This window comes from Balaenoptera borealis, assembly GCF_965194805.1.
Source record: "Balaenoptera borealis genome assembly, chromosome: 19".
NCBI classification, from domain to species: Eukaryota; Metazoa; Chordata; class Mammalia; order Artiodactyla; family Balaenopteridae; genus Balaenoptera; species Balaenoptera borealis.
In genome coordinates, this window is record NC_138878.1 from 21,870,851 (window position 1) to 21,890,282 (window position 19,432).

A 19,432-nucleotide genomic window follows, 5' to 3' on the forward strand; every position below is an offset into this window, starting at 1 on the left:
AGTATGGTACTGGCACAAAAACAGAAATATAGATCAATGGAATGAGATAGAAAGCCCAGAGATAAACCCATGCACATATGGTCACCTTATCTTTGATAAAGGAGGCAAGCATATACAGTGGAGAAAAGACAGCCTCTTCAATAAGTGGTGCTGGGAAAACTGGACAGCTACATGTAAAAGAATGAAATTAGAACACTTCCTAACACCATACACAAAAATAAACTCAAAATGGATTAAAGACCTAAATGTAAGGCCAGACACTATCAAACTCTTAGAGGAAAACATAGGCAGAACACTCTATGACATAAATCACAGCAAGATCCTTTTTGACCCAGCTCCTAGAAAAATGGAAATAAAAACAAAAATAAACAAATGGGACCTAATGAAACTTAAAAGCTTTTGCACAGCAAAAGAATCCATAAACAAGACGAAAAGACAATCCTCAGAATGGGAGAAAATATTTGCAAATGAAGCAACTGACAAAGGATTAATCTCCAAAATTTACAAGCAGCTCATGCAGCTCAATATCAAAAAAACAAACAACCCAATCCAAAAATGGGCAGAAGACCTAAATAGACATTTCTCCAAAGAAGATATACAGATCACCAGCAAACACATGAAAGGATGCTCAACATCACTAATCATTAGAGAAGTGCAAATCAAAACTACAATGAGGTATGACCTCACACCAGTCAGAATGGCCATCATCAAAAAATCTGCAAACAATAAATGCTGGAGAGGGTGTGGAGAAAAGGGAACCCTCTTGCACTGTTGGTGGGAATGTCAGTTGATACAGCCACTATGGAGAACAGTATGGCAGTTCCTTAAAAAACTAAAAATAGAACTACCATATGACCCAGCAATCCCACTACTGGGCATATACCCTGAGAAAACCATAATTCAAAAAGACTCATGTACCACAATGTTCATTGCAGCTCGATTTATAACAGCCAGGACATGGAAGCAACCTAAGTGTCCATCAACAGATGAATGGATAAAGAAGATGTGGCACATATATATACGATGGAATATTACTCAGCCATAAACAGAAACGAAATTGAGTTATTTGTAGTGAGGTAGATGGACCTAGAATCTCTCATACAGAGTGAAGTAAGTCAGAAAGAGAAAAACAAATACCATATGCTAACACATATATATGGAATCTAAAAAAAAAAAAAAAGGTTTTGAAGAACCTAGGGGCAGGACAGGAATAAAGACGCAGATGTAGACAATGGACTTGAGGACACGGGGAGGGGGAATGGTAAGCTGGGACAAAGTGAGAGAGTGGCATGGACTTATATATACAACCAAATGTAAAATAGATAGCTAGTGGGAAGCAGCTGCATAGCACAGGGAGATCAGCTGGGTGCTTTGTGACCACCTAGAGGGGTAGGATAGGGAGGCTGGGAGGGAGATGCAAGAGGGAGGAGATATGGGGATATATGTATATGTATAACTGATTCACTTTTTTATAAAGCAGAAACTAACAAACCATTGTAAAGCAATTATACTCCAATAAAGATGTAAAATAAATAAATAAATAAATACAGGGACTTCCCTGGTGGTCCAGCGGCTAAAGACTCCACACTCCCAATGCAGAGGGCCAGGTTCGATCGCTGGTCAGGGAACTAGATCCCACATGCCGCAACTAGGAGTTCAAATGCCACAACTAAAGATCCTGCATACCGCAACGAAGATCCCTTGTGCCGCAGCTAAGACCCAGCACAGCCAAATAAATAAATAATTATAAATAAATAAATACAGACAGTGAGATTGACAGACTTGTTGAGTAATTCAATGTACACAGGGAGAAGTCAGAACATTTCTATTTTTGAAGACTGGGTAGATAGAGTATTATTTGCTAAATTAAATGCTCTCTCAATACAACTTGATATTGAGGACTGTGTGAACAGTCTGCAAGGATGTGGGGTGACGTTTAGGGTGTAAAAGGCCAGAGTCCCACCTGAATAGAGAAAGCCAACAGGTAAGAGGCTACCAGAGTCTGTAGGACAGCAGAGATGTCCGTACCCCTGTCCAGACCGGATTATCATGACCTTGCAGATCAGAAGACCTCAAACCTAGTTATATACTAGAATTACCTAGAAGTTTAAAAATATACCACTGCCCTGGTCCCATTGCCAGTGATTCTAATTTTACCCTTGTGTGGGTCAGAGACTTTGCTATTTTCCTTATAAGTTTTTCACAGATTCTAACATGCAACGAGGATGAGAATCACTGCTATAAATGGTAACCGAGGAGTGTGGAAACATGTTTATTCTCTTTTGTGACCTTCACCTGCATCATAATTTGTCGAATACCTGTCTTCTTCACACCACATGATAATAGGAGCCAGATCTGTTTCATTCAGTTTCATTTCTCAGGACTCATTACTGTGACTTTGCACAGTCGTGTAAACTGTTCACTTTCTCATCCACCAATATCTATCCACTGAACAAGGCTATTTGAGACGTGCTAGGAATACAATGCAAAGGAAAATCCTACCTCATCCCTCACTTCATGGAGTTTACAGTCTGTATAGAAAGAAGAAAAGAAGAAATGAAAGGAGAAATAAAAGAAGGAACTTAAAGTCCATATCTTCTCTGCCAAGGTTATATTCACTTTTATGTCATCCCTAATTAGGGACACATGGAATTTCAAGCACTGTTGAATAAATGAAGGAAGCAATTGGGTGGCAAAAGACATGTGTGTGCTATTACAAAATCTACACATGAGCTCTCTATCTCTTTTTTTTTCCTTTCTGTAAGGCTGACCAGACAAGAAATCCTAATGTTCTAAATAAGAAGATAATGCTGAGATGCATATGTTCATTTTTAACAAGCAAAATTAACTTCTGCTAAGAACACTGATGATTCATGTTGCGCATTGTCCCCTAGAAGAAGCCGATTATTATGAAACAGAGCAGAACCCCTTTCCTTCAGAAGACCTAAATAATAGTACTTAAGTTACCTTAATTAAGGTGTAGACCTCCACAGCTCATTTTAGAAAGGGTAAATCTTCCAAAAATCTTAAGAATTAGATCACGTAGAGGACAAAGATTCAGTAGGGTCTAAATTGGTATCCCTGGTTTTTCCTTTCAGAGGAAGTTTATGTGGTCAGAGTAAACCTCATGGCATACAGTGAGATGAGGACAATGAGCATTTCCAGACCTGAGCAGAAAGACAGTAAGAAGTATCAGGCAAACGTTCTGCACATTGTTCAGAGCAAGTGAGATAAACATCTTTGTTGAGGCCATATCCTTAAATAAGGATATCTTGATTTAATTTAAAAATTAAAGAAAAAAATACAGAAAATGAATTTTAAGAAAACTATACTTGGAATCATAGAATCAGAGGATTTCAGACCTAGGAAGGCCTTCAGGAATTTATCCCCACTAGGTCAAATTTTCTTTCTATTGATATTTTTTGATAACAGTTTTATTGAGTTTCAACTTACATATCATAAAATACACCCATTTTAATTATTCAATTCAATAGTTTTGGTAAATTTACAGAGTTGTGCAATCATCATAATAATTCAGTTTTAGAAGCTTTCAATCATCCCAGGGATTCCTCATACGTATTTGCAGACAATCTTTGTTCCCACTCCTAACCCTAGGTAACCACTATTCTACTTCCTGTCTCTACGAATATCCCTGTTATGGACATAACACAGATAAACAGAATCATACAACATGTTGTCTTTTGCACCTGACTTCTTTCACTTGGCATAGTAACTCTGAGGTTCATCCATGCTGTAGCATATGTGGGTAGTTTGTTTCCTTTTTAATGCTGAATAATATTCAACTGCACCAACCCTTTGAATTTAAGGATGAAGAAATTGAGATCAAGTGAGGCAGCATCACTATTTCAAGTCCCTACAGCAAGTGTGGCCTCTCTGGATGTGAAATCACACTCTGACACTGGATGATAAATGTCCTGACCTCATACTAGCTGGTTCTGTTCACTGGGGAGACAATTATCAGTATGTAACCTGTAGGTGATTTTGTGTCTGGGACTTCTCACATTAAGTTCAGAGCAACTGTCACTTAGCTAAACCAGAAAGCTTGACCCTTGCTATCTCCCAGGCCTTTATGAATCCCAGTCCCCCTAAAACCAAGTTCCTCAAAGTGTTTATGATTAACCTATCTAAAATGGTATTCCCTTTCTTGTTCAACACCTGTTCTCCTCAAGATTGAAAAGTATCAAAGAAAAGGGAGGACTGAAACCGAGCAAGACCTCATGGGGCCCTCCTGGGTACAAATCCTTTCTGGATCTCTCCTTTCTTGTTTGTAAAAAAAAAAAAAAAGGCTTCATTCAGCCTCCTTGACCTTCCCTGACTGAGTTCCAAAGGGCAGATTCGAACAGTTGCTAATCAGGCAAGGGAGGGGATGCAGAAACAAAGGAGGAACAGTCAAGAAACAATAGTGCAGCTATGGGGCAGGGTCCTGGTTCCTCCTCAAGGAATACACAAAACAGTATCTTCGAGTTCCTCTGCAGGAACTAAGGCCCCCACCCGGGTGGAGGATGGCAACTTCAGACTGAGCACAAGAGTCCTGGAACACCACCCTGTTACCTCACCACCAACCAATCAGAAGAAAGTCTGCACACAGTGGAAGATAACGAAGACTCTGACCTCCTCCACAAATGATTAACTGTGATTAACTTCCCCTTTCTCCCTTTAAAAACTTTCATGGTCCAGCAGAATCTTTAGAGTTGATTCTTGGACATGAGTCCACCTTCTCCCCTGGTTGCTGGCCTCCTGAATAAAGCAAACTTTCCTTTCCAACCAACACTTGTCTCTTGAGTACTGGCTTTCAAGTGGCAAGCAGTCAAACCTGAGTTTGGTAACATTTACTGTAAGCTTTCATTAACATACTTCTACACCTCCCCAACATCAATTTCTTTGGGGGGGGGGGAAAGTCCCAATATATGTTGTGATTATTTCAGAATTATTCGTCTATTTATATATCTTTCTTCCCCAATGATTTTGTAAGCACTGTCAAGGAGGAAGAAAATTTCCTCTACTCTTCCAGGTTCTTCTGGCTGGTCTAAGAATTAAATTGAAGGAGACAGGTTAACAGGAGAAAACTGAACAAAAGTTTAATAACAGGTATACGTGGGAGAGACCCAGGAGAACTAGGTAACTTGTCAAGATGGCTAAAACCCTCACCTTAAACACCATCTTTAGTTAAAGACAAAAGAGGAAATTGGGGCAGTAGTTTGGTACTTCAAAGGGGAGGACGGCAATTCTCATGGAGACGGAAAAACAAATGTTTGGTAAACAAATGTTTGCTGGGCCCTGCAGAGACAGAGGGACACAAAGAGAGGAATTTTAACAGACTCTGCTGGGCTCCTCCCTGCTGGTACACCTAATGCATACTATAGTTATCTTCCTGGAACAGATCCTCTATCTACATTCTTCAGGCAGTTAGAAAGAAGGTCAGTTTCTTTCTGAGTCTTTTTGGGCGTGTTTTTAGCTTCAAATAATCCAGATGCCAAGGAGACATTTTGGGGTGGCAGATTTTGCTCCCCTATGGCACTTTTCATGAGGGAGCTGTCCAAGGCCTAGGGCCACAACTGCCACACAGAACTCTGGCTACAAACATATTTCCATTCAAATGCTGTGCTTAGTAAATAGAGAAACTCATCTAATGTAACTCTTCTGAGGTCCCACAGGTAATGAGTAACAGAAAAGTAAAGAATTCAGATTTTGTTTACTTCTACATTTGGAACATCTTAGTGACTGAAGATGAGCTCAGAGTTCTATATTTTCTTGGATAGTCAGGAAAGTTAACCATATTATTTTGCAGTCTCCAAGGAATCTAATGAAGGCTGTCACTCTCCCTAATTAGTCCCATTTGATTTTCATTTTATTAAAAACAACATGGTGACGCATGTTTGCCCTCTCACCTGATTTTAATTAGGTCTCATGAAATACAATTTGGCAAATCTGGCCATTCACCTCATTATAAAAGAGACAAATTATTCTAAACCAGGTTTCTAATGAAAACAAAACCCTCTTTTCTAACCAAAAGGCACTGTCTGCTCCTAGACATTAAATATTTGCAGAATAGACATAAGCCATCAATTTCCAAGGACGTTATTTTAAATATTCTTAATCTCAGATTTTTGACAATTAACAATTTTCATTTATATATTGATATGCTGATCTAATAAATAATATATTCAAGCCATTAAAGCAGGTAAGCAAAAAGTTAATATGGAGTAGTGAAGCACATGGAATCTGTCAAACTTCCTGGGTTCAAATCTGCTCACTTCCTCATACCATATTTGTAACCATGGGCATGTTCCATCACATTTGAACTCTCATCTGCAAAATGAGAGTAATAATACTATCAATCATATTGGGTTGTGGTGCAGATTAAAAGACATATTACAAGTTAAACATGTATAATAGTTACTGGCAAAGTATTATATATCATTATAGCTATTATTGAATTGAGGTCATTCTTTGGATTTATTTTCTATTATTACTTTTAGAAATTTTCAAAGGGCCTGGAATTTCTATGAGATACCATATTCTAAATATTCTATCCTTGGTCCATCAACATAAAATATTACAAAATTTCAATCCCAGACTGCTGCTGCTTTCTGAAGAAGCACAAAGAGTCCTTTTTCATCCATGTGACCAGACTTTCAGATCAGACAATATGATATGTAAGTAAGGTATTTGATCTTATAATGCAATTTGAGTCTTCAAAACTCCTATATTGTGTCCCATGGTATTTCTAATTGCTATAAATGAAAATTGGATAGTTTCATGCTATTCCCTAAATACAATTATATTTTCACTAATATCACCATGTGTCTTACCATAAATTTTAACTTCATGAAAAAGTGAAAAATTCAAATGGGAATTCAATACAGACTAGAAAATACTGGGGAGAAGAACATGAGAGACAGAGAGAAAAAGAGAATGAGAATGTATATACCTGTTGGTATAGGTAGAAGTGGTAGAGGGAATATTTGTATTAAATCTAATGCTACAACATTAAAATCCATTGGTACTAGGTTGCAATTTCAATGAGGAATATATAAAAGCTCAAGATAAAAGTTATGATCATAGGGACTTCCCTGGTGGCGCAGTGGTTAAGACTCCAAGATCCCAATGCAGGGGGCCCAGGTTCGATCCCTGGTCAGGGAACTAGATCCCACATGCATGCTGCAACTAAGAGTTCACGTGACAACTAAGGAGGCCGCCTGCCGCAACTAAGACCTGGCACAACCAAATAAATAAATAAATATTTTTTTAAATTTTAAAAAATAATAAAAAATAAAAAGAATGTCTTGAAAGAGAAATTTTTTTTAAAAGTTATGATCATATTTCATAAAGTACAAAACACTACAAAAGTCAAAATTAAGGCAACCTATGGAATGGAAGGAAATATCTGCAAACCATATATCTGATAAGGTATTAATATCCAGAATATGTAAAAAATACCTACAACTCAACAACAACCAAAATAACCTAATTAAAAAATGGGCAAAGTACATCAAAAGACATTTCTCCAAAGAAGATATACAAACGGCCAACAAGCATATGAAAAGAAGTTTAACACCACTAATCAACTGGGAAATACAAATCAAAACCACAATTGGATATCATCTCACACCCATTTGGTTGATCACTATTAAAAACAAGCAAACGAACACCCAGAAAATAACAAATGATTGTAAGGATGCAGGGGGAAAAAGGAACCCTTGTACACTGTTGGTGGAAATGTAAAATGGTGCAGCTGCTATGGAAAAATGTATGGGGTTTCTGAAAAATTAAAAATAGAATTAACATATGCTCTAGCAATTCCACTTCTGGGTATATATCCAAAAGAATTAAAAACAGGGTCTAAAAGATATAAATATATACACACCCATATTCACTGCAGCATTATTCACAATAGCTAAAAGATGGAAGCAACCTAAATGTCCATCAACAGATGAATAAAATTCAGTATATACATACAATGGAATATTATTTAGCCTTAAAAAAGAAAATCCTGTTATATACCACAACATTGATGAACTTCGAGGATATTATGCAAAGTGAAATAAGCCAGTCACAAAATGACAAATACTGCATGATTTCACTTACATAAGATATCTAAAATAGCCAAACTCTTTGAAACAGAAAGTAGAATGGTGGTTGTCACGGGTTGGGAGAGGGAGAAATGGGGAACTGACGTTCAATGGATATGGAGTTTCAGTTTTGCAAGATGAAAAAGTTCTGGAGACCTATTGCTGACAATGTGCATACAGTTAACAATATCATACACTTAAAAATGGTTAAGACAGTGAATTTTATGTTAAGTATTTTTTACTGCAAAAAAACATACACATTTTGGCCAAGGGGTATCCAACTATACTAAAACAAGTATATGTTATATGTATCACAGATTGGAAATGTGATTTAGTAATTGGCCAAATCATTTTGGAATACAGATCCTGCAACACAAATATACCTGAAGGAACCATAATTTTTAATTGCATAAGTTTGTATAGCCCGTATCTTATCTCTTCTCCAACGATATAGATAATGGATAGCAAAGAGAAAACATAAACATATTCTTTGGTTTACTCATCAGGAAATTTTCTTTTTTAATTATATATCCATTTCTGTTACTCACTTCACGTGGATCTTCAGAAGACTCAAATGATTGTACTTTTTCCTAAATGCCAATTTAAGGACTTGAGAAAAACATATTGTCTGTGAAGCAGCCCTTGCTACACCCTCAAAAAGTTCTGGCATTCTAGTTTGTTTATATGTGAAAAACAAATGTAATATAAACGTGCTCTCTCCTCTGTGGCTTATTTTAGAGGTACTAAGGGAAGTCTGAGAGGTGTCACATTCCAAAACAGTACCAGGAAGCTATGGAATTTTCTGTTTCAACCCAAGTCTGATTAATAAAGGCCATACCCTGACTACTCTACAATTCTTCTCTCTTTCTGATTTCCCCATGTCCCCTCTTTGGTATGCTCATTAATCTAGCTGGAATACAGCTTTCAGATTCAGTCATATAGTGATTTACTTGAGGTGTATGGTTCAGAGGCCACAATGGAGAGTTAGATTTCAACTCACTGCAGAAAGAATTTCATGATAAGTGCTTTTCAGCCACGAATGAAAAGTTACTGCAAAGAATACTGTGAAAACGTTCTTTCAGCAGTCCAAGTAAGATGCAAAGAAACCTCTTAGGAGAGGTGAAATCTTTGGAGAAGTGTTTCTTTCATCTTACAAACCGTATTTTACAACTGGGGAGTTTTCCTCTGGTGAGAACAAGTTTCTCTCACAGGAGGTTGATGACCTCTTTAAAAATAAAAATCAGAGAGGAAAAAACAAAGATGTAACAATACGGAAGAAGATACACATAAAACAACACAATTTTCATTTTCTCCACACACACACGTACATGAGCACACACACATCAGTTATCATCGACATTTCAAACACTGTATATTTATGTGCATTTTAGATAAGTCAAACTCTTAATCATTCATCTTTTTATTCACTCTATTACCTATTCATGCTTTAATCTATCACCAAGATCAATATTGTGTGAATTATTGTGCAGCTGCCCCAAATTTCAACTTGTTAAAAAAAGATTTCTCTTGCACTTGTTTACTATGTATTAAATTATATACTTCATTTAGATATCTGGAAGTAAGTTAATGACTTCAGAACACATCTTCAATATTAAGTGCTGGAAATTTTGTGCACAATAAGGAATTCACCTATCTGCCATAGCTGTGAAAAATGCAGTAGTACACATCCAGTCATTATAAACTGGTGTCCTGTCATTCAACACAGGTACCAGAGGTCGTTTCATATTTAATAAAGTGATATAATGACTTATTAATCCTGTGGGGAAAAGAGAATCATAATTGTGTATTGTCTCTATCTCCAACAACACAAAATCCTCTCATTTCCCACCATGGACGTGTGTACAGCAACACCATCTTTTAGCTATTATGGCGTATATACACACCTCATCAGAAGACGGATCTCAGTAAGTGTTGCTTTCATTTTCCCACATACAAACAGGCTGGCTTCTTCAGCGGGGTCTTTTCTTCCTCTTGTCAAGCTTTCTCTGATTATCTGTCATTATTTCAACATCTGGAGGGGCAGATAAGCTACTCCAATTGGAACACTGCAGTCAGCAACTTTATCCAGGAAACGAAATTTGTCACCTCTGCAAAGCATCCGTCTTCTGCCAGCTTTTGACTTCCTATCCTCAGGCCAAACTCAAAAATCAGGCCTCCCAGTTTGTAGGGCTGCTGTGCTATGGACTAATTCAGCTATGGAGAAAAGGATGACAAAGGGTGGAAAGATCATGATTAACTCAAATTAATTTCTAGAACAGCAGGAAACCCATCTCAACATGATATAAAGATTTAATCTTAACCTGATGTCTCTCCAGACATTACACGACTTCCTTCTTAAAGAAATATTGAACGTTGCTCTGCATTTTTTCCTGACAATTGCTTGTACCATCACTGTGCTGCTTTGATCAGAGGAAGAGGTCATCTTCTTAAATTAACCAGAAAGCTAACAGTTGCTAATTTGAGGGGTGATATGAAAGAAATTCACAAATCACCCATTCCTTAGTCTACTCATTCAATTAAAGTGACAGTAGAGCTGCACACACATAAAATTATATTTTAAAGGCAAATCTGATCAGATTCTTTCTCTGATTAAAACCATTCACTGATTCCCTTTCCCCAGAGTATCTGGATGCTTTTACGAGCTTGTCAAGGTGAGTTGTCTTCTGGCTCTTGTTTGATTCTCCAGGCTTGCGTCCCACCCTTGCTGTACACTCCAACCACTTGAATTTCTCTATGCCATGCCCTCTTGCCAATGTACACGTTATTCCTATTTCTGGGAGGCCTCTCAGCCTAGAAGGATGCTTCTCAAAATCAATGTACATTCAAATCATCGAGGAATCTTGTGAAAATGAAGGTTTTAGACTGTGTATTTATAACAAGCTTCCAGGTGACACGAATACTGTTGAGACCTATAGTATACTTTGAGTGTACCATGGTCCTACAGCACTTATTCTCAGCTCAGGGGTGATTTTGCTCCCCAGGGCCATTTGGAACTATCTGGACACATCTGCCATAACTTGGGGGATGGGGTACTGGCACCTAGTAGTTAAAGACCAAGAATATTACCAAATATTGTACAATCCCTAGGATGATCTACAATGACAAAGGCTTACTCAGGCCAAAATGTCAACAGTGTGAAGTTGAAAAATCTTGATCTACAGGGTATCTAGTCTTCAGGAACCAGCTCAGTTCACCTCTTCTCTGAACAAGTGCCTAATCACACCTAACTGTTTCTGGCTTCCCCATCCATCCAACCCCATCACTGCCTCACAGACCTAATAAAGTATACATATGGTTTATCTGCTGTATTATCAATTACTTCTTTACATACCTAATTTCACTTCTATTTGTGAGCGTCTTGAGTGCAATTATCATATTTGTATCACAGCACACAGCACCTATTTTGTTGTTGTTGGTTTTAGGGCACTTTTCCATGTGACTAATAGGAGATGTTGAAAGAAAATGAGATCATTAAAATTTGCAAAATTCAATTTTGCCATCATAAACAAAGGGTAAAACAAGAGGGTGCCATTTGGTTTACTTAACCTATCAAGGATTCACTATTCTGATAAGAGCTGAGGAAAATGGTTATTCCAACTGTTCATAAAAATGTGATAGGTTCACGTTACTCAGAGATAAATTGTTGATAGTCTTTAAAATATACCTGTTCTTTGATCATCTCTAAGAGTTCACTTTTCACTGGTTGATTTGGAGTTGAATCAGTCCATTGACACAGAGAAGGAATTTTTATCCATGTGTTTATGATAGAATTTAGGAGTTCTGTGAATTCAGAGGGGAAAAAAATACACCTAATTCAGTGTTTTTTGTTTTATGTTTAATGAAGGAAACAAAGCACAGAGTCTTTAATACACTGTCATTTGTGGCTACCACAAATGTTTTCTTATCTTATTACCGTGTTTCAAACACCTTGAAATATTGTTTATTAATAATGCTACTTAAAAATTACAGTACTTAAGAGATTATTTAATATGTTAATGAGGAAGCACTTATATTTCTATGCCATAATTAAAACACTTTGACAATTTTATTTCAACATAATTAACTTTCTTTGTAATCCCATTGCTTTATCTAAAAGTATTATTTTAATAGTTAATCCATCAGCTGCATGGAACACCATCCTCAACACCCCACTTCAAACCCTGTCAGTGTGACTAATTCATATGTATGAGAATATTTCATGACTGTACTTTCACTGTAGAACCTTATTAAAGTTCTTTATCAGTGGGTATTCAGAAAACACTGTGTAAGGGCCATTCTACAAAAGACAAACAAAATATATAACATACTGTATTAGTTGTCTGTTGCTGCATAAGAAATTACCCAAAATTTACAAGCTTAAGACAACACAAATATATTATCTTACAGTTTTGTAAGTCTGAAATCTGAAACAAATCTCATCAGGCTAAAATTGAGGTGTCAGCAAATCATATCCCATCCTGGAGGCTCCAGGCGAGAATCTATTTCTTGCTCGTTGGGTTGTTAGCATAACTCAGCTCCTTGGGGTTGTAGGAACCAGGTCCTTGTTTTTCTTGCTGCTTATAAGATGAGGGCTATTCATTACTTTCTTTGGCTAATGGCCCCATCCTACATCTTCAAAGCCAGCAACAGCAAGTCTAATATTTTTTATATCACATCTCTCTTCTTCCATCATTTTTCAGTTTTCAGAATGCATGTGATTAGGATAAAGCACCCTCTTTCAAGACCTGTAACCTTACTCTCATCTGAAAAGTCACTTTTGCCATATAAAGTAACATATTTACAGGTACTAGGGATTAGGATGTGGTCTATGTATCCCAGGTGCCTAGAAATATCTCACAATGACTAGAAACACTCTTTATCTTTGAATTTCATTAATATTTCATCATTATTAAGTAAGGGTACCTGAATCTTATGCCAACAAATGAAAATTAATTTTATTATTTATTAATGTAATATATGTAGAGCTATCATAATCAGTTCTGACATAATATTCTTACTAAAGGGAGGATAAAGATCTTTGCTTTATGCTTCTTTTAAGTTTTCTAAATCTTCTTTTCCTAAATTCTATTAACCTATGGATATGTATAGTTTTATAGCTCTCGATATCTTTTACATATTGTGCCTATTGTCTTTTAAAAATATTTTGGTGTCTATGTACAGTGTTAGCACATGATATGACATTTTCAGAAGTAAAATTTTGGAAATTACCTGATGAAAGGATTTTATTTTCCAATTTTGGACTGTGTTTATAGGAAGAATCCTATAAAAGTAAAGAGATCAAAGAACATGTAGTTAAATGATGAATTATCCTTCTCAAAAATTATCTATGTTTATGGGGTGAAGATTACCCAAGAAATTTAAGGACACATACCTACTGAATATGTAGGATATATAAAGTCATGATATTAATAAAACCCTAATTTTTATATTTTTGAATACTGCTCTAACCTGACAAGGTAGATTATTCAGAAAGTTAAAAGTCTTCAGCATATTTGAGTCAGAGTATACACTGGCCACAGCTTAAGAGGGAAAAAAACCTGTCAAGGGAGAGAGATTCAATTTGTAGAAGTGTTCCTTTTTGGGGAACCACAGGTAAAAGTAGAAAATGAAATAAAATCCTAGTTATAAAAAGGGAATGCCAAAAGCAGTTCACGACTTCCTGTAGAAAATAACCCTTTAGCCACTGCTCATATCACTCTTTCTCTTTACTGCTTTTTAAATCAGCAAAGAGGATCGGTAAAGGATCTTTGGAACTGAGAGCAAGTTTCACTAATGAGTCTCCTGATGCTGTCCCAGTGATGGGCACAGCAGAATTCCATCAATAAAACATTAAGATAAAGCACCCACAGCCCTTAAGGTAGCAGCCAAATCTCATTCCAGGGACTTGCATTTTGTGTCAATTAAGGAGTAGACTTCAAGTGATGAAACTGACTTTGCTCAGGCTTGCAGGACACCTCCGGCAAACATTAGCACAACAATCGCCATCATATTTTTTGTGCCTCTCAGGTCCATGTGCAATGACTATCTCTCTCATTTCTCATTGGCATGCTGTTGTTCTAATTTACTCACCAAGACTTGCATTTAAGTCCCAGTTGAGCTTGTTGGACACCGAAATGGACTTAATAGGCACAAGCCTTTTCCAAACCTGTATTTTCTCCATTTATTAGTAAACCTCTCAACTCATCTTTGTTTTTGCTTCCATCAGGAGAGTTTCAAGACAACCCTGTAAGGCGAGATAAGAATGTTCTTATTTATTAAACTAATGCTTCTATCAATATAAATAAATTTGAATTCCAGGTGAGTTCCGGGGCATCTCTTTCTCCTACTTTTGGTTCTTGAATTCCAGGAAAAGCAATAGTGAAAGAAGAGCTATTAAAACAAACTCACTCTGTTTATTTGTTGTAGCAGCAAATGTTCCATAATGTAAATACTAGGATGGAATTTACACTGAACATCAGTATATTTCTGAGTTTCTTATCACACCTAAATTAACTAAAGGGTTTTTGTTTAAGGGATCTCTTCTTCTGATTAAAATGTAGTTAGAATCATAAAATCCTGTGGTTTTATATTTGGGAATCTCATTCACTTAATTTGCATAAAGTGCCATTTTTATATCTTTAAAGAATAAACAAATTTACATTTTTTTCATGTAACTTGTCTCATCAGAAAAAGCTTTGAATATTCAGGTAAGCATAATTTGTCTTTGCTGTCACATTAGTTTAGGATGTGATTTACCTGCCTTTTCTAAGATACATAAGTATACCCTGATTAAATAAACATGAAAGTGACCAAGCAAACATTTTAATCTCACAAAGAGAACAGGTGTGCAAAAGGTAGATAGCACCGCCACTCCCACTCACCCTGCAATGTATCAAATTCAAATACTGCCCATGGTAAGGTTCAACCTCAACCTCTTCCCCAAAGACACAGCACTGCCATGAGCAACCTCTCACTAGAATAGGTCTTTTACCTCTGACACTTCCCAAGGCTCTGTCACCATCAGCAAGAAATCTCCACACATGCTCCTTTTCCCTCTTGCCAGATTGCTCCAGTTACAAAACAATTTGAAACTTGGGAAATTTAGACCAAGAAGCGGTATCTTTCTTATCATTTCTCATTTTACATACAACAGAAGCACAATTTTACCTAAGCACTAAAGATGCCCAGTTGTTTACATGATCTGAAGAGTGATTTGGGGACAGAATTAAGTTTAGGGATTCTGTTTAAAACGTCTTCTAATACACTGTTATGCAGTTTTGAAACTTAGAAGAACATGATTATCTTATTGTTAGTAAATTAGAGACATGATGGAAAATGGACAATAATGAAGGAAGGTAATCCATTTCAGACCAAAAATATTTCTTCACAAATCAGAAGATGATGCCTCTTTACCCTCTGTATGACAGAACATGGGGAATCGTCCCATTCAGCACTTCTTCAGATAGGGCAAAAAAAGGGGTTCAGAGGAGTGACTTCCCCAAGTCAAGCTTTCAAAGAATGTTTTTACTGATTACCCACGCTGGGCCTTGCATATAACATGTCACCCAGTACTTCAGGAACCAGAGATATGAGTGCCTGCTCTGAGCTGTGTTGGGAATCCAGCTCTGAGCAAAGCGAAAATAATTCTTGGGTTCATAGTCTCTTTAGTCTAATGAAAGGAGAGTCAAATTAAAGATACATTTATGAGCACATAGCTGATTATAAATTGTAACTGTGGTAAGTCCTTTTTGAAAAGAATTACAAGTTGAAACGAGATAAGAAGGGAGTTGCTGGAATAGACCAAAGACTAAAAGAAAGTCCATTTTGAGGAATTAGAATTTAAAACCTAAAACTTAAATAGAAATTGACCAGAACCCCTTCCCAAAAATGGGGTTGATAGGAAAATGACCTAAGTAGATAGAGCAGCCAATGTAAAGTCCTGCAAATTGTAAGGAGGACAGCATATCTGGGGAATTTATAAGGAGGCCAAGAGATCTTGGGAGTTTCAAGAAACGTGGAAAATATTAGAATATATTGGTGACTTGTGCAAAACCTCTCTATGGAAGACTATACTTCAAAAATTGGTCCTCTAGGGACTTCCCTGGTGGCACAGTGGTTAAGAATCCGCCTGCCAATGCAGGGGACACGGGTTCGATCCCTGTTCCGGGAAGATCCCACATGCCACGGAGCAACTAAGCCCATGTGCCACAACTACTGAAGCCCACGCACCCTAGAGCCCATGCGCCGCAACACTGAACCCGCATGCTGCAACCACTGAAGCCCGCGTGCCTAGAGCCCATGCTTCGCAACAGAAGAAGCCACCAAAATGAGAAGCCCGCACACCGCAACGAAGAGTAGCCCCCACTCGCCACAACTAGAGAAAGCCTGTGCACAGCAATGGAGACCCAACTTAGCCAAAAAAAAATTGGTCCTCTAATTCCAATTCCATTGCTATGGTTTGTTAACTCATAAAAGCATTTCCCATTTGTATGCAACATGACATAGAAAACATTTGGAACTCAGAGGCACTTTAAATTTCCACGCACTCCACACGTAAATTTGGTGCTCTTCTTGAAAACTTCCATTTTGATTGTATAATCAAAACCAGTGGCAGATATTGCCAGCTAAGTAGAGTTTAGCAAATTAAACTACATTACATCAAAACACGATGCTCTCATCCAGCATACAATCCCCTATCATCAAATAGTTTGCAGTGAGCATGTATTTTGCAAGTTTCACTATCTCAATCTGTATTTGCCCTCAAACCTTCCTCAGGGCTCTGTCTACATTGTCAAATGAGGAGTTGAGCCATCACCATGGGAAGGGTATTGATGGAGACAGTTCAGGTCAAATGAGTCCCCTTTTCCCAGATTCTGCTCTATAATAGGCTCACGTCTCCTCTTCAATTTGCTTGCATAAACAGAGCCTTCGAGCAAGTGTGAGACTAGTACATATTCCAAACGTGTCTCAAATAATATTACAGATATAAGGTCTTGTCTACAAAGCATATTTGACCCATAACATTTCAGTGCTGAAATGACAGTGTGGAGAGATTTTGCTCTAACTTTTTTTTGTTGTTATATTTAAGGAAACTGAGGCTCAAAAATGTTCATTCATTAGCACTACTGCATGGTGCCACAAACACACTCCCTGGTGGAAACAGAAGTGAAATACATGTATCTTGACTCCTATTTCAGACTTTTCCCTGGGCATCCGTACACTGTGACTGGAATCCATTCATCCAACAACTATTAGCAAACACTCAATATTTATCAGTCCATATAGGACTCTTGGAAGACAAATAACCATAACTAACCACAGCTTACTCTGTGCTAGGAATTGTGCTCAGATATTTACATGTAATTCTTCTCATTGCCATACTATGCTTAGGAGGGAGACATGATTATTAACCCCATTCTATATGACTGAAAATGTTAAGTTTGAGTAGCTTCTCCCCAAATCACATAGGTATTAGGTGGTTAATAGAACTCCCCCCCCCAGCCTGAAGTCTTAAGCATTATGCTATTCTGCCCCGTAAGTAATGATTTGGATATTCTTTTGTGAGAAAAAAAAATTAATTTTGACATATTTGATAAATATTCATGAAGTTCTACTATGTGTCTGGAACTGTGTCTCTTGCTGAGGATGCTCTGGGGAACACAATACACGTATGTCTTATGGAGCTTACTGCCCAGTAGGTGAAGGGGATATTAGCAAAGAATGACACAAATGTAGTTAAGTACCAAGAGTACTTTTAATAGTACCTTAAATATACTAAGGATTAATAGGAGGCACTGTAAAACAATATAACAACTATCCATTGGTATCAGGGAGGTGGTTGTCAAGATGAGGCTCAAAGGAAGAGAGGGAATTGACAAGAAAACAGAAGACAAGAAAAGAGGTAGCGGGAATAGGTGCACAGGTGCTGGGTTGGAAAAGAGCTTGATGCATATTAAGCACAGAGATGGCCAATGTGACCATAACGTACTAAACACTGCGATATATATGCAAAATGGAGCTGAAGAGAAAAGTAAAGTGTGCCAAGAGCATGCAGGCTGGTGAAAGATTTTGGTCTTTTCCTACAACGTGTTATATGGCTATTGGGAGTTTTAGTAGGAGGGTATTCTCAGAAGATTTATGTTTTAAGAACAACTTGATTGCTATGTAGTAAAGGCATTACCGAGGGCCAAGAGGGAAACTTTTTTTTTTAAATTAATTAATTTATTTTGGCTGCCCCAGGTCTTAGTTGCAGCACGTGGGATCTTTGTTGCGGCATGCAGGATCTTTAGTTGCGTCATGCGGACTCTTAGTTGCGGCATGCGTGCGGGATCTACTTCCCCGACCAGGGATAGAACCCGGGCCCCCTGCATTGGGAGCACAGACTCTTACCTACTGGACCACCAGGGAAGTCCCAAGAGTGAAACTTTTCAAACGTTGACATTTCATTTATTTACTAGCATGTTGGCAACCTGGAATACAAACAGAGAAGAACAAGAATGTTTGGCAAAGACTCCAGAAATCATGCCATTTAAATATTAGGGAAAGAACTGGGCATGCTTGCTTTTGAGACAGAGAATTAGGAGAGAGTAGAGCTTTTATAGGAGGGAGAAGATGGAAACAATGAGCTGAATTTCTAAGGAGACATATTTTAGCTCACTAGAGCCATTTTTATACTCAGAGAGAGTCAATAAAATAATGGGCGGCTCTATGACATTGTCAGTTTTCTGGCCCTGAAGACATTTAAGGTGATATTACATATTTCTACTTCTCAGGATGTTGTAGAACTGGTTCCATAACTGGAACAGACATTTGGACAAAGTGTCTTCCTCCAAAATTGGTTCAAATGCTAAGATTCTTAATTTGCCTTACAAATCAGAATGTCAAACAGCAACCTATTGCTAGAGATGAAGTAATATAATTTCTTTGTATGTGGAATTCAGATGGAATCTTTATCGTATTTACAAAGTAAGGGCTATCTTGCCTTCAGAAACTCTGATGGATTTTCCTACACAAAAATCATGACTTCCTCGATTCAGCTTGATCCCTGCCTAGAACTGGTGACCAGCCACAGAATTAGCATAAACTAAAGATAGAGCTTCTATCTAAGATATATCTTATTCTTTTTCTGCTTATATTCTACCAGTGAATATGCAAATATTGTAATTAATAATGCTTTCTATTAATAACTTTATAAAACATTAAAAAGTTAAATCCAAAGTAAATTTTTCTCCCTCTGCTTTGGTTCAGTTCATTACCTCTGATTTTTTTCATTCTTTCCATACTTTCCATTTTTTCTTCCCCTCTCACTGTGCTTCTTCCATATCACGGCTAGAGTCATC